The sequence below is a fragment of the Carya illinoinensis genome, chromosome 16 (genome assembly GCF_018687715.1).
Source record: "Carya illinoinensis cultivar Pawnee chromosome 16, C.illinoinensisPawnee_v1, whole genome shotgun sequence".
Classification (NCBI taxonomy): Eukaryota; Viridiplantae; Streptophyta; class Magnoliopsida; order Fagales; family Juglandaceae; genus Carya; species Carya illinoinensis.
The window spans coordinates 19,530,781-19,548,105 of NC_056767.1; the positions used below are offsets into that span (position 1 = coordinate 19,530,781).

The 17,325-nt window shown below is 36.2% G+C and overlaps 1 non-coding gene across 1 annotated transcript; it reads right to left on the bottom strand.

Annotated features, from left to right (window-relative positions):
• Positions 1 to 4,189: 4,189 nt before the first annotated feature.
• Positions 4,190 to 4,297, bottom strand: LOC122299957. The gene has a single exon (XR_006239809.1). It is a non-coding gene; the product is annotated as a small nucleolar RNA R71 (small nucleolar RNA).
• Between the last annotated feature and the right edge of the window lie 13,028 nt (positions 4,298 to 17,325).

Genomic DNA, 17,325 nt, shown 5'->3' on the forward strand with positions numbered 1-17,325 from the left:
GCAAGTCATCAAATACCCTCAAACTTACAACTTTGTTTGTCCTCAAACAAAAAGAAAAGCAAATGATAGTATAGGCAATATCCACTCGACCCCAAAGAGAAGTATCATCACTCACCAAGCTTTTATGAATTTAGATTTCATCACTAGTATCTTACTCTTTTAACATCAAAGATAACAAGAAAATCAATCAAAAATTTTACAATTTGTCAAGCAAGAGTTAGGCATTTACTTCAACCTAAAGCTAAGACCTTGAGTGTGTGTGTGTGATATAGTCAATTTAACCTCAAACCACCTGCAAACTCAGATAAAAGTAGAACAACCAAAATCAGAAGAATTCTCTTAAAACTTAACCCCATAAGTCCAATTTTCAGAAATCCTCTCCACTAATGTAGTCAACACCAAAATCAAGGATCAAAAGGTCTTTAATAAGGTTGTAATGATAGGCCACAGGGTGAGGGTTAAGAAAGAACTGGATATGGAAAATCAAAGCAAACTGGGAAAATACTTAGTGAAAAGAACACTAAAAGAGATACCCACATGATTCAAATCATCTCTTTCTTGGCAATATGCTCATACTTGTGGCATTATTGTTGCTGTAATCACTGAAGCAATACCAACAATTCTTTTAACAAAATATGAGGTGATACATACTCCGCTTAGTGACTTCTTTTTCTTTTTCTTTTTTTCTCTTTTTTTTCTTTTTTTTTTTTTTACTATCTTTCTTCTTCTTCTTCTTTGATCAAACAGAGCAAACATAATACAGTTCATCATGAAAGAAATTTTCTCTTTTAAATGTAACTCTCCACCAAAGTATTTTCTCAAACTATCAAATGTAGATTCATTGTTTTTCAGGCTTAGAGCGGGCATGGTTTATGTAGTTCAAAGAATAAATAAAGGTTTATGAAGGCTCAAGGGGGTTGACTATGGAAACACACCATGTAATGATGGCATGATATTTAGGACGGCTGAGAAAGCTTTTTGGTTATGCCAAAGAAATGCCTAGATCATTTCTCTAATATTTGGTCTCAACTAGGATTTCAAGGACCCATCAATAGATTCTAGAGCAAAGCAAAATCGAACTTCCCTCTTTCAATTAATTCAACTTCTTCTCTTCATAAGCAAAATGGAATAAGAGAAAAACGACTATGTGCTCAATTATGTTCAAGGTCAAAGATTTAAACCAAAGAGCCCACAAAACTCCACTTGACATAAAAGAAATTTTTGAAAATTTTTCTCAAAACCATCTTCAATCACAAATTTCAGAGTCATAGAGAATTAAATCTTACTCCAATGCATGCTTGGTAAGAGAATCAGACAACCCATTAACAACCCAAGACTTAGAAAACAAGAGGATCAAATGACTATAGGAGTTTACATCCCCAAACTTAAACTAAACAATTTCCTCATTGTAATGCAAAAGTAAAAGGGATTGAAGAAATAAAAGGAACTTCCCTGGTTTCATAATGAATCTTCCGTAGTTTAAAATTTTCCAGCTCTTTATTCATGCTAAATAAACCTGCATCAAAAACCAAATTATTAAAAATAAATAAATAAAGATAATAAAATAAATGAAAGAATGAAAGATAGATCTATGGGTTGCCTCCCATAAGCGCTTGTTTTAAAGTCTACAGCCAGACTTTTCAATCTTCATCAATCGGGATCTCCAAGAGGAATAAGAGTACAGTTCCTCTCCACTTCATTGCTAAGTGATGTATCCTACTGCAAGGCTCATTCTAGGTGATTGGCTGGTGCATCTTCTTTAAAGGCCTTTTCTTCACATTGCTTAATGTCATCAACCCGAAAACAAGTGCTTGGCTCTTCTAGAATTCTCATGGCTTGGTAAATCTTGAACATAACTTCTTCCTTATTAACTCTCAATGTTAATTCACCATTTTGAACATCAATCAAAGCCCTTCCCGTGGCCAAGAATGGTCGGCCAAGAATTAGTGGGACTTCTTCATCTTCTTCCATGTCTAACACCACAAAATTAGCAGGAAAAATAAATTTATCCACCTTTACCAATACGTCTTCTATGATTCCATGTGGATACTTGATGGACCGATCCGCTATTTGCAAAGAAATTGTTGTATGCTTTATCTCTTCAAGTCCTAATTTCCAGCAAACAGAAAGTGGCATAAGATTAATGCTAGCACCAAGATCACATAAAACTCTATCAAAAAATGAATTTCCAATAGTGCAAGGCAAAGTGAAACTCCCCGGATCTTTTAATTTTTGAGGCAATTTCTTTTGAAGAATGTTACTTCATTCTTCAGAAAGCTTCACCGTTTCAAACTCTTCCAACCTTCTCTTCTTGGAAATGATGTCCTTCAGAAATTTGACATAATTTGGCATTTGTTCCAAGGCATCTGCAAAAGGAATATTAATGTGAATTTTCTTAAAAATATCCAAAAATTTAGAAAATTGCTTATCTAATTTTTGCTTTTGAAAACGTTGAGGGTAAGGAAGTGGAGGAGCGAGAATAGGAGGATTATCAGGAAATGAAATTGCTGGAGGCAAGTCGGTCTCCTCTAGTGAAATTGAGAGAGTTGCCGGCAACTCTCTCTTGTTTTTATTTGTTTTTATTTCGTTTCTTGTGGCGGCTGTTTCAACCTCTACTTCCCATTCTCTTTGGATTAGACTTTTATTTACGGATTCATTTCATTTGGTTTGTTAGTGGATTTGGCTTGTTGTTCTTTTCATTTCCTTTGGGCAGCGTTAAGCTTCATTTAATTTTCTTAAGTTTTATTCATTTAGTTAGTTTTGATTTGTTTTATTTCTTTGAGCTTTGACCGTTTGAACTGCTGTTTTTTTTGTATAGATCATCTATTTTGCATTTTAAAATTTATTCTATGTTAGTATTTTCTTTAATTTTTAATATGAGTTTACTTAGATTACTTTTTATTGCTAGAAATATTATGCGTAGCTAATTTCTTAAGCTTGGGTTGTGGAATGGGACGTGATTTGTTTTGGATTCTAGATCGATGCAATATTTTGTTGATAATTATTGATTTCACTATGTTACTAGTCGGATTTAAATTGAAAATAGATTGAAGCTCTTGCTCTTGTTTTGTTGTTGACGTAAGGCACAACAAAAGCTTGAAAATTATCAAGGCTTCTCTCGTTTGTTTGTTAATGTGTGTTTGGCTAGTAAGATAGAAAATCCCTTAGGAAAATATTGCAAAACTTGAGCTTAACCTTTTTATCTTCCGATTATCAATGCCTTGATTGGGTTGTTAATCGAGAAAATTATCTAGAATCCAAAATAAAGAGAGTCCCAAACCCAACCCAAGTGTTCGTTAATTTGTTTTTTTTTTAGAAACTCTAATTTCAATTTCGATTATCTTTTTGCATTGCATTAGAATTTTATTTTCATCTCTCATACTTGATTCATTTGTTACTCACAAATCTCTTATACGCTTTGATAACCCATTGTCCCTGTGGAATACGATCCTGGACTTATCCTTAATACAACTTGACACTTCTACTCTTGGAAGCACATTCGAAACCGAGTCAAGTTCTTGGCGCCGTTGCCAGGGACAACTGGTGCTTATTAGAGCATTCCTCTACCGCTGAGAGGACATTGTGGAGCTATGAACCTTTTCACAGCCTGGGTGACATCTAATTTTTTTCCCTTCTCTCTATTTATTTTTCATGGTCTTTGATTATCTGCTCTTGATTGTATGACTAGTTGGACTAGAGACCATACATCTCGACTGTTTAGGACAGAATCATTGACATCTTTTAGCTCTGCATCATCTTCTGTAGAATCATCATCAGACACTGATAGCATCATGGCTGAAAATGAGCATCATGATAGAGAAGTGGAGAATCCAAACAGGACTCTTAGAGAATATCTTCAGACTGTTAGGACTAGCACACCTTCTTGTATCATTTTACCTATTAATGCAAATGCTTTTAATTTCAAACCCGGGATGATTCCATTGTTACCACACTTTCATGGTATGGAATCTGAAAACCCCTATCTGCATATCAAAGAATTTGAAGAAGTGTGTTCCACATTCATGGATAGAACATGCACTGATGAAGTCATAAGATTGAAACTGTTTCCATTTTCCTTAAAAGACAAGGCTAAGACATGGTTGAATTCCTTAAGACCAAGATCCATTGGAACTTGGCAAGAAATGCAAACGGATTTTTTAAAGAAATTTTTTCCCATGCATAGAACCAATGCCTTAAAAAGACAGATCATGAATTTTGGCCAAAAGGATGTGGAAACATTTTATCATTGTTGGGAACGATTCAAAGACCTTTTAAACGCATGTCCCCATCATGGATATGAGAATTGGAGGGTCATTAGTTTTTTTTATGAGGGGTTGCAACCAAAAATGAGACAATTTGTGGAGACCATGTGTAATGGAGCGTTTTTTAACAAAGAACCTGAGGAAGCTTTTGAATATTTTGATTATCTAGCTGAAAATGCACAATCATGGGATACATCTGATGTTCATGATAGGTCGGAAAGTTCAAGGACAATTTCAGGGGGTGGGAAATATAATCTGAGAGAAGTAGATGATTTGAATGCTAGGTTGGCTATGATTTCTAAGAAATTAGAAACCATAGAACTGAAGAAAGTGAATGAAGTACAAGCTGTACCTCAGATTACCTTGAGCTGTAATATTTGTGAAGGCCAAGGGCATTCAACTAATGATTGCCCAACCATTCCAACTTTTAAAGAAGTTCTTTTGATCAATCTAATGCTGTTAATATGGTTGCTAAATCTTTTTCAGGTCCTTATTCCAACACCTACAATTCGGGATGGAGAAATCACCCTAATTTCAGTTGGAGAGGTGATCAAGCTGCTTTACCTGCACCCAACATAGCCAGTCCTTCACCAATTGTACCCTACACTACCCCAGGAGGTCCAGGACCATCTCAGTATGCCAACCACATGGTGCCAGCCCAAAAAAAGAATCTTGAAGACAATTTCCAGCAATTATCCAACAATTTCCAGCAGCTGTCCACCAATTTTCAGCAATTCATGCAAAGCCAAGCTGCTATCAATAGTCAAAATTCACAAGCCATTGCTGAGATTCGAGGGTCAGTCACAAGGTTGACTACAACCATGAGTGCTCAAGAGAAAGGGAAATTCCTTGCACAATCTCAGCCTAATCCCCAAGGCCAAAACCACCAATTTCAAAATGTGGCAGGAGATTCAAATGTCAAGCAAGTCAAGGCTATTACAACCTTGAGAAGTGGTAAGGTGATTGGCATTCCAGCTCAAGAGGTAGAAAAGAATGGTAACACTTCTAAACCTCCTTTTGAAAATGAGGCACATGATCCTTTGAAATCTGAAAGTGTCCCAAGCACTACACTTGCACCTTTTCCTCAAAGGTTAGCCCCTTTGCACAAAGATAAGCATCACGCTGAAATTCTTGAAATTTTTAAGCAAGTTAGGATTAATATACCATTGTTAGATGCTATTCAACAGATTCCTACCTATGCTAAATTTTTAAAGGATTTATGTACCGTAAAAAGAAAATTGAATGTGCAAAAGAAAGCTTTTCTTACTGAGCAAGTTAGTGCTATTATCCAAACCAACACTCCTCCCAAATACAAGGACCCAGGATCCCCTACTATAGCTTGCATGATAGGGAGCTCAAAAATAGGCCAAGCATTATTAGACTTAGGTTCAAGTGTAAACTTATTGCCTTATAATGTTTATGTTCAGCTTGGATTGGGAGAGTTGAAATCTACTTCTATCACATTGCAGTTGGCTGATAGGTCTATTAAGATTCCAATGGGTGTTGTGGAAGATGTTTTGGTTCAAGTAGACAAATTCTACTATCCAGTAGACTTTGTCGTACTCAACATGCAATTGACTAATCATTCCACCTTCCAAGCACCTGTTATCTTAGGAAGACCCTTCTTGGCTACTTCTAATGCACTCATAAATTGTAGAAGTGGAGTTTTAAAGTTGAGTTTTGGAAATATGACCTTGGAGCTAAATATTTTTAATCTTTGCAGGCAAATAGCACAGCAAGTAATTCTTTTTCAGTATTAGAATAATTTTTTTGACCAAAATTCAAAGTTTTACTTGCATAGTAAATGACATAAGGAAGTTTGTTCCTACGCTGTCCAAGAACAACTCCTATAGCAAAATCACTTGCATCACACATGATTTCAAAAGAAAGTGACCAATCAGGAGGTTGAAGGATAGGAGCAGTGGTTAGCAAAGTTTTAAGCCGACAAAAAGCTTCTTGACACTCGGGTGCCCAATCAAATTTTACATCATTCATCAATAGCTTACATAAAGGCTTAGAAGTAGAGCTAAAGTCTTTGATAAATCTCCTATAAAAACCCGCATGCCCAAGAAAATATCTAATGTCTTTTATTGACTTAGGTGTAGGAAGTTTAGAAATCAACTCAATTTTTGCTCTATCTACTTCAAGTCCTCTAGATGAAACAATATGTCCCAGAACAATGCCCTATTGTACCATGAAATGGCACTTCTCCCAATTTAGCAGCAATTGCTTCTCTTCACACCTGGCCAAAACAGCTTGTAAATTGGTTAAACAACTCTCAAATGAATCACCAAATACAGAAAAATCATCCATAAACACTTCTAGAGTGTTTTCAATCATGTCACTAAAGATGCTAAGCATGCATCTTTGAAAAGTTGCTGGTGCATTGCATAAACCAAAAGGCATTTTCCTAAAAGCAAAAGTACCAAAAGGACAAGTAAAGGTGGACTTTTCTTGATGAACATCTGATGTTAGTTGAAAATTTGACTTGGTTTGCTGATATAGTAAATTTCTTGGTGACAGGACAAACATCACCTCATTGGAGCGCTCAAGATACACGGAAATTCATGCATGAGGTGAGATCGTTCTTCTATGATGATCCTTACCTTTTCAAGTATTGTTCAGATCAAATCATTAGGAAGTGTGTGCCCAATGACGAAATTTCTGGTGTTTTAAATTTTTGCCATACGGAAGCTTGTGGTGGGCATTTTTCAGCCCACAAAACAGTGGCCAAAATTCTTCAAAGCGGATTTTATTGGCCAACCATGTTCAAGGATGCCTTTAGTTTTTGTAAAACTTGTGAACCTTGTCAGAAATTAGGAGGAATCACTAGGAGAAATATGATGCCTATGCAACCCATACTAGTGATTGAAATTTTTGATTGTTGGGGGATAGATTTTATGGGACCATTTCCTTCTTCTTATGGCTATTTATACATTTTGCTTGCTGTTGACTATGTTTCTAAGTAGTCCCTTGCAAATCTAATGATCATCAAGTTGTTTTAAAATTTTTGAAAGAAAATATTTTTGCAAGGTTTGGCATGCCTAAAGCCATAATCAGTGATAATGGCACCCACTTTTGTAACAAGCATTTCTCGGTCTTAATGAAGAAGTATGGTATCCATCATAAAATCTTTACTCCCTATCATCCTCAAACCAATGGACAAGCTGAACTAGCAAATAGGGAGATTAAAAACATTCTTGAAAAAACAGTTAACCCAAACGGGAAGGATTGGTCTTTGAGATTGTCTGATGCCTTGTGGGCTTATAGAACAGCCTTTAAAACCATTTTGGGCATGTCTCCATATAGACTAGTGTATGGTAAGGCTTGCCATTTGCCTGTAGAGTTGGAACATAGAGCGTATTGGGCCATTAAGCAATGCAATTTTAACATTGATAAAGCTGGTTGTGTGAGAAAATTGCAGTTGTCTGAGTTGGATGAGTTGAGGAAGGATGCTTACAACAACTCTAAGTTGTCCAAAGAAAGAATGAAGAACTTCCATGACAAACACATCCAACGTAAGACTTTTGAGCCTAATCAAAAAGTGTTATTGTACAACTCTCGGTTACATTTGTTCCCTGGTAAGTTAAGGTCTCGATGGAGTGGGCCTTATGTGGTACAAACTGTTTTTCCTCATGGTGCTATAGAGATAATGAATCCTCTCAATGGTAACATTTTTAAGGTTAATGGTCAAAGGCTCAAGCCTTTTATTTCTAAATTTGCACCTGAGGAATCTACTCTACATTTGCTTGATCCTAATTGATGGTTCTTGATCTATCCATCTCTTTTCATTATTTTCTTTTGTTTTTCAGTTTTTATTTTTATTTTGGCTGCATTCCTTTCAAAGCTATCCAGGTACTTCCTTTTCCTCTTTCCTTCAGTTTTTCTTTAAATTTTCAGTTCTTCTGTTAGTTGTTTTGCCCCTTAACTACTCTCTTTGTATAAATTCTTTCGTTTCTCTTGCATCATTGAGGACAATGCTACAATCTAGTTGGGGGGTGGAAGAGAATTTATTTCTCTGTTTGCATGCCTTAGACATATTTTGGTCCATTTAAAAAAAAAAAAAAAAAAAAAAAAAAAGGGAGATTTGTTGAGGTCATGGAACATGTGGAATGTAGTGCAAATAAGAGTATATGTCAAAAGAGGAATTTATCCATTTTATTTAGTTGTTAAACCAAGGGAAAGATGTTAAAAGTTTTGCTAAAACACACACAACACATACCCGGAAGGCCTAGAAAGACTACATTGAGTCATTGTTGGTTGATTTACACTTCAATTGTTTGAGACTCTAATGAACCATATTCTAATGGCTTAGGAAGAAATTTGAAATGAATTAAATGAGAAAAAGGACAAGCCAGGGATCAAAAAAAAAAATCCTTTAGGTAGACTAGTGGTAAGGGCTGACTTGTGAAAGTGTGGGTAGGCGTACATTCATAGGTCCAATTTCCCCACTAGGAAATCTAAGAACATAAATTACATCTATTTAGTGGAAAAGGCTGCCTATTACCGGGGTCCTTACATAAAAAAAAGGGAAGTAGGCGCCTTTCAAAGTGTAATAGCGTGAAAGCCGCCACTACAATGGTTTTGAATTAGAGTAAGACCATGTGGTTTTCTCAGATTGGTTGTTGTGATTGAAACTGTTAATGTCTCTTGGTAGTCGATCTTGGAATTCTAACCCCATTTCCATGCACTTGAAAGAAAGCAAGCTTTGTTACATGTAATTCTCTTGGTTGATTAACTAAATGGTGTATAAATCTCTCAGTTGATACAAAATTCATATTAATCTATCTCCAGTGTTCTTAAACTCAACAAGTCTATTTCATAGCATGTGATTCTCAGATTTTCTCAAGTTGGTAATTTCACCTTTGCATGAATTCATTCGCTTTATTTGCTAGAGTCTAGCAAAAAGCTAGTTGGGGGGTGTGATAAAGAGTTAGAATTGCATAATTAAGTTGTTTAAATGAGTGATTTATTTTATCAAATAAGGATTCAACACTTAATTATGCATCAAATTCTAATATTGATTGTAGCATTACTTTTAGACCCATAAAATCAACTTATTACAAAATGATTTAACTTGCTACATGACAGCCATGTAACCTCCAATTGCAGGCTCTCTGTCCCTAAAAGAGTTGCTTCACAATTCCATACACTTTGCAGGTTTCTTCAATCATTCGGACAGCACACATCACATGGACAGCACTCACACATGCATGCACACATGCAAAAAATGCAAACATGCAGACATGCAGTGAACTCACACAGCACACATGCAGAAAATGCAACCATGCAGTGGACTCACACATGCACACATGCAGAAAAGTGCAGAAAGCATTCGGACACATGCAGGAACACATGCAGACGCAGAGCAGCAAGAGAAGAAATGCATGCACACATGCAGAAAATGCAAACATGCAGACATGCAGTACACTCACACCAGCTCACAAACGCTGTACAACAGCAAAAAGACACCCATTCACACATGCAGCTGCTACAGCAGGAGAAGACCAGTTCACACATGCAGTAGACTCACACACGCAGCACGTTACAGCAGAGAGCATCCTTCGGACAGCACATAGTTGGACCCACAGCAGCTCACACATGTAGACCCTTGGACGGCTGGAGCAGAGAACTTACACATGCAGCATCATTCGGACCACAACATCACACATGTAGAAAGGTGCAAACATAGCAGACAGCAGCCTCAAACGTGGACCAGCAGCACACCAATGCAGAAAACATGTTGCTGGAAGGCAAGCTTTTCTTGTTTCTGCACATGGAAGATGGAGGATAGCTGGACCGAAAGCAGCAGGAGATGACTCCTTACTTCTCAACTTGTTTTATACGTTTGGTAGGGGGAGGAGTCAAGTTTTTGGGCTATTTTTCTTGACTTTTACCTTCATTCATTTTTTTCTTGCTTTCGGTTTGGCAGCAGCAGGAGCTTGGAGTTTCAGTTTTCTTTCTGTTGTTTTCAGACGCAAGGATGCAGTTTTATCTTCTTGCTTTTTCTTTCATATTTCGTTCGGCTACAGCAGTAGTTTAGTTTGAGTTTTTCTTCTTCTTTTCATTTTTCGTTCATAGCAGTAGGTAGCAGCAGAGTTGTTAATTCCTTTCTTTCGTTTTAGACACTCGGCAGTTTCTTCTACCTTTCATTTAGCTGGTTATTTGTTTTCTTTTTTTGCTTTTATTTTTTGAGGTTGAGGTTTACAGACCTGGGAGAACTCTCTCTTGTTTTTATTTGTTTTTATTTCGTTTCTTGTGGCGGCTGTTTCAACCTCTACTTCCCATTCTCTTTGGATTAGACTTTTATTTACGGATTCATTTCATTTGGTTTGTTAGTGGATTTGGCTTGTTGTTCTTTTCATTTCCTTTGTGGGCAGCGTTAAGCTTCAATTAATTTTCTTAAGTTTTATTCATTTAGTTAGTTTTGATTTGTTTTATTTCTTTGAGCTTTGACCGTTTGAACTGCTGGTTTTTTTGTATAGATCATCTATTTTGCATTTTAAAATTTATTCTATGTTAGTATTTTCTTTAATTTTTAATATGAGTTTACTTAGATTACTTTTTATTGCTAGAAATATTATGCGTAGCTAATTTCTTCAGCTTGGGTTGGGGAATGGGACGTGATTTGTTTTGGATTCTAGATCGATGCAATATTTTGTTGATAATTATTGATTTCACTATGTTACTAGTCGGATTTAAATTGAAAATAGATTGAAGCTCTTGCTCTTGTTTTGTTGTTGACGTATGGCATAACAAAAGCTTAAAAATTATCAAGGCTTCTCTCGTTTGTTTGTTAATGTGTGTTCGGCTAGTAAAATAGAAAATCCCTTAGGAAAATATTGCAAAACTTGAGTTTAACCTTTTTATCTTCTGATTATCAATGCCTTGATTGGGTTGTTAATCGAGAAAATTATCTAGAATCTAAAATAAAGAGAGTCCCAAACCCAACCCAAGTGTTCGTTAATTTGTTTGTTTTTAGAAACTCTAATTTCAATTTCGATTATCTTTTTGCATTGCATTAGAATTTTATTTTCATCTATTATACTTGATTCATTTGTTACTCACAAATCTCTTATACGCTTTGATAACCCATTGTCCCTGTGGAATACGATCCTGGACTTATCCTTGATACAACTTGACACTTCTACACTTGGAAGCACATTCGAAACCGAGTCAGTCCCTCAAAGAAAAAGGCAACAATCTCAGTCTAATGGTGTCTTCAGTAACACCATTGATCTTCACAGTGTCGCGGATCTCCAAGAACATTGCCAAATGAATATTGGGATCATCTAGTGGTGATCTACTGAATTGAGTCTGCTGCACCATGCTAATCAAAGCTAGTTTGAGCTCAAAGTTGTTGGCATTAATTGTCTGGCACATTATGCTCGAGTAATTTCCATTCACAACTGGTCGTAGATAGTCCTTCAAGGTGCGTGGTAGTGCCTCACGTTCTTCTTCAGCCATGACTAGTGTCTTATTTCTTCTTCATGATCTAAGAGTTCTTTTAATCTCTGGATCAAAAGGAATAATATCACGAGATCTAGCACGGCGCATCCAACGTAAAAAACACACCTGTAGAGCAAAGATAAAATAAAATATAAGAACAAATTAAAAAAAAATTCTAAATTAAAACCAAGATTACTTTGTATCGATATTGGCAAAAAAAAATAAGAATAAATCAATCCCCGGCAACGGCGCCAAAAACTTGATCGGTGCAAACTGCAAGTGCATAGTATCGTAGTTTTATAATAAAGTGATAAGAAGAATATCATCCTCAGGGATTGGTACCTTACTTTTGCCAAATACCAAAATTATACTAATCTTGATTTTATCTAGAGGAATCACTAAGATTTTTGTAGTTGCAAATTAAATTAAGATCAACTCAAAGAGAAATACGCAAAGGAAATAAAACTGACGTTCGAAGATCAAATTAATGGGAAAGAAAACTTCTAGGAAATCGATTTCACCTAATTCTTCACTATGCTTTTCTCATCCAGCTAACTTAATTTAATTCTTTTTGTTCATTAGCAAATCTCTAATTCATCCAACAGCCTCTTTCGATAGTCAATTGGAAATTATTCTTGTTCACAAGAATATGCAAATTAAATAATCAAGAAAGCAATAAGACCAATGATTTAATTACTACATAGGTTCATACAAGTCTTTTGATATCTATACTTACCTATGTTGAAATATTCAAGATCTACCCTATGATTCCCTCTTTCGATAGCAAATCACAAGATTAAATATCATCTAATCAATGGCCAGTTAATTAGAAGCAATAAACTCAAAATAAATCAGATAAACAAAGAGAGAATTGTCTTAAATTAGCATAGACAATCAAGCATAGTTCGGAACTAGGTTACATCATTTTCCTAGAATAAATAAAATTTAGCTCATGCTAGAACTGAAATTCAACATAAACGAATTCACCATAATTGTTCTGAGAATATTGGAAGAAAATAAACGCTGAAAAATACTCCTCGCAGCCGCAACTCGTCTTCAAAAACTCAAGGAAATGATTTAATGCTTCTTTCCCGTCTGTGCTCGTGTATGATTCTAACGTACATGCAATATATGGAATTCCCTCTCCAAAACAGATGAATTGAATCCTTCTAGCTATGTTTTTCTGTCCCAAAAAGTGTTCTCCAGTCAAAAGGTACGACCATAAAGTGAAAAATCACTTTTATATGGTGTGACGGCGGAAAACCCTAGATCTGTCAAAATACGATGTTCGCTCGAGCGGGGTGTCGAGCGCACATCAGCCAATGTCTTCGCTCAAGAGATTTTTGTTTTCCCGCAACCCGCTCAAGCTCAATGTCGAGCGGCAGTCGAGCGTTTGAATCTGCTTGAATTCACTCGAGCAGCCAAAAGCCTCCGCTCAAGCGATCTTGTAAAATCTGCAATATGAAATTTTGCAAGTCATCATGAACCCTCCAGTCCAACTAAGGATATTTGCTTAATTCACCGTTCTGTCCCACATAAATGGTTTTGTTTGGTAGAGATTATTGTTAATCATGAATACAAATTCTCTACTATTGCCTTGATCGATTCAGGAGCGGATCTTAATTGTATCTGAGAAGGCTTAGTTCCTACCTCCTATTTCGAAAAGTCCGAAGAGAATTTATTCTCGGCAAACGAATCTAAGATGAAGATTCGTTATGAGTTGAACATAGCTCATGTTTGCCAGGACAATGTTTGTTTTAAAATTCCTTTTGTGCTTGTTAAGAATTTGACCCATGATGTTATTCTTGGCATGCCTTTTCTTAACATGATTTATCCATTCCTTTCTGAAGCCGATGGGATCACCACCAACCCCTTTGGACAGAAAGTCAAGGTTAAGTTTGCTTCTAAGTTTGAACGAGATACTGCTAGAAGATCTGTGTTTTTGCTTTCTGCAAAAAGAAAAAATTTAGATTTTCTTAAACAAGAAATAAAATTCAAACGTGTTTCTGATAATTTGCATGATTCCTTGCTTAGATCAAAAATTGAAGATTTTCAAAAAACTTTAATTTATGAAGTCTGCTCGGAACTTCCTAATGCTTTCTGGCACAGGAAGAAACATGTTGTTTCTTTGCCTTATGTTAAAGATTTCTCTGAAAACTTAATTCCAACCAAAGCAAGACCTATTCAAATGAATAGAGAAACTTTGGAGTTTTGTAAAAATGAGATCCAGGATCTTCTTGCTAAGAATATCATCAGGCATAGTAAGTCACCCTGGTCGTGTGCTGCTTTTTATGTTTAGAAAAATGCTGAGATTGAGCGAGGTACACCCCGTTTAGTTATTAATTACAAACCATTGAACAAGCTGTTAGAGTGGATTCGGTATCCCATCCCTAACAAGAATGACTTGGTTCATAGGTTAAGTGATGCAGTTATTTTCTCCAAGTTTGACCTTAAGTCTGAATTTTGGCAAATCCAAATTAGGAAGTCAGACAGATACAAGACTGCTTCCACCACTCCTTTCGGTCACTATGAGTGGAACATCATGCCATTTGGGCTGAAGAACGCTCCTAGTGAATTTCAAAATATTATGAATGATATCTTTCTATCATTCACTGATTTTACCATCGTCTACATAGATGATATTCTTGTATTCTCCAAATCTATTGATGAACACTGGAAACACCTTAAAACATTTCTTGAGATCATCAAAAGAAATGGACTTGTTGTTTTTGCAAAAAAGATTAAATTATTTCAAACCAAGATCAGATTCCTTGGTTATGACATCTTTGAAGGCAAAATCAGGCCCATTCAACGAGCTATTGAATTTGCTGATAAATTTCCTGATGTTATTCTTGACAAAAATCAACTTCAAAGATTTCTTGGTTCTTTGAATTATATTTCAGATTTCTACAAGGATATGAGAAAACAGTGTCGCCCTCTCTTTGAGAGATTGCGTTCTAATCCTTCTCCATGGACTGATATTCACACCAATATCGTTAAACAAAACAAGACACATGTCAAAACTCTTCCGTGTTTTGGAATTCATACTTCAAATAGCTTCAAGAATGTCAAAACTGACGCCTCAGACACGGGCTATAGCGACATCCTGAAACAAGTTGTTTCACCTGGTTCCTCTGAACAAATTGTTCGTTTCCACTCCAAAACCTGGAACCATGCACAATATAATTATAGTACTATTAAAAAAGAAAATTTATCTGTAGTACTATGTATTTCTAAATTTCAAAGTGATTTGCTTAATCAACATTTTCTTTTGCGCACTGATTGCAAAACTGCTAAAACTGTTTTAAAACAAGATGTTAAAAACATTGCATCAAAACAGATTTTTGCACGATGGCAAGCTATTTTAAGTGTTTTTGATTATGATATTGAATTCATCAAAGGTTCAGATAACTCTATTTCTGATTTTCTTACCCGTGAATTCTTGCAGAAAACATGAGTAAGAAGAAGAAACCAGTTCCACCGGTTACTTCACCACCACCCACGACTATTTATCCGATGCTTATGCCTCCAGCATTTGCATCTACTTTGACTTCCTCCCCACTGGCGATAGCCAACAAATTTACCAGTCTAGGACAAGTTCCTAGGCCTATTCCCCCCAGTTCATTTGCTTCCACTTTGGCCATGCCATATGACCCGTATGCAAACCCCTTGGCCTCGGCAGCACCCAGATTTCACTCTACCAATAAGGCAGAATATTTCAAAAAAGCTTGGTTTGGGAATCTGTTTTACATTGAGAAATCAGTAAAGACAGATCCCTTCCAAATTGCTTAAGATTATTTCCCTCGAGGTTTTCATTGGATCCCAGATGATCTAAAAAAGAACCTCTCATTTTACCTCGGAATCTTGGTTAACACCGGTTCTATTTTTATTAAACCTATCCATTATAAAGTTGATCCTTCAAAAATCATCTTTCACAATTGCTTCATTATTTCTGTTATGACGGAAGAAGAATGGGAAACCCACCCTTCTACTTTCAAAACTATTAAGGGAACTGAAACTCAGTATAATTATTACGATTATATTGAGGCCTGGTTAAAGTTTCCTTTGCTCCAAACCCCTAACATGCAGCACTCTTGGTTCTTCAATTTCGACAAGAAGTGCAAACATTCATTTCCTTTGTGGTTTCAAAAATGGTGGCATTTCTTTGGCCCCATTACTAAATTAGTTCCTGATAACCTTCAGCAGGCTATCAAACATTTTACTATTTCCAGTCTACCTAAGATGAAAGGAAGAGAGACCAAACTCCCTCCTTTACTTCATTTCTGTGCCAAATACGAAACCCCCAGGATTTGTAGATGGCAATATACCAAAAAAGAAGACCTATTAATTCGCCAATATTTTGTCAAATGGTGGGATAAATTTGCTCACACAAATGACATTATTTCAAGAATTTCAACTGATTTTCCTCTTGTTGTTCCTAACCTTAAGGATCAACAAGAATTTCCTTCCCCCACCCCAAAGCAGGCTTTGATTACATATCCAACCATTTCAGGTTCAAGTGATCAAGCTTCAGGTTCAGAATCAAAGAGTTCTTCATGAAAGCAGAAGAAAAAGTCGTCTTCCGCCAAGAGGAAGGATTCTACAAGTTCTCAAGATTCAGCCTCTTCTTCAAAGCAAAAGTCTCCCTTTGACAAATTGAAGAAGAAAGATTTACTTGAACTGTTGAAGAAGTCCATAGAAGACAACTCCAACAGTGACGGTTCAGATAAAGAATCAGAAGCCTTGTCAGTAGACTCAGTAGCCTCTAATCCTTACATGATTTTCGATCATGACTTAGAAGACTATCCCCCTCGACTGGGAGATAATTGAACCATGCCCGACCATTTGGCCTCTTCTCAACCCCGGAGTCTCAATTTTTTGGGGTAGAAAGATGGTGTACTCATTACAAATTACTTTCAGCACAAAAGACAGAATGGCTTTCGGTGCTTTAAGTGCAGAAAGAATATTTCACTTTCGGTAAAAGAAGACAAGACTACTTTCGACGGATGCATGCTTCTGAAAAGTGAATAGTAAAAAAGACACTGTTCACTTTCACTTTTCATCCCGTAATTTATGGGATTCACTGTTTGTAAAAGCATTTCCTTCTTTTATAAAAGGACGCTTCATTTCATTTGTTAGGTAGAACTTTCGAGCCAAACTCACCTTCAGCAAGAACTGCTTCCCCTACTTACTTGCAAGCCCAAATTCACCTTCCTTCTATTCTTTTTCTTTATTTCAAGCTTGTAAGTCTTTTGTTTAAATATTTACTTTCAATTAATAATATTTGAAAGTTTTTGTTCAATATTTTCTTATTTCATATTTCGCATTTCATGCATTAGTAGTCTGAGACTCCAAATATACTCTGTTCATGTTTAATTTTTGCAATTAATCTTTGAACTCATTTTCTCTCTATCTTCACTTGATTTCGCACTTTATTCCTCTCCTATTTATAGGAGAGGATGAGCTCCTCTCCCTCCATATATGCACTGGACGAATCTGAAATGCAATGCTCAATTCACATGGAAGCACATGTGAGGAACATCAACACATGGGCAACACATGAGCACATGAACACATGGGCAACCTATGGGCAACACATGGGGGGACCTTCAAC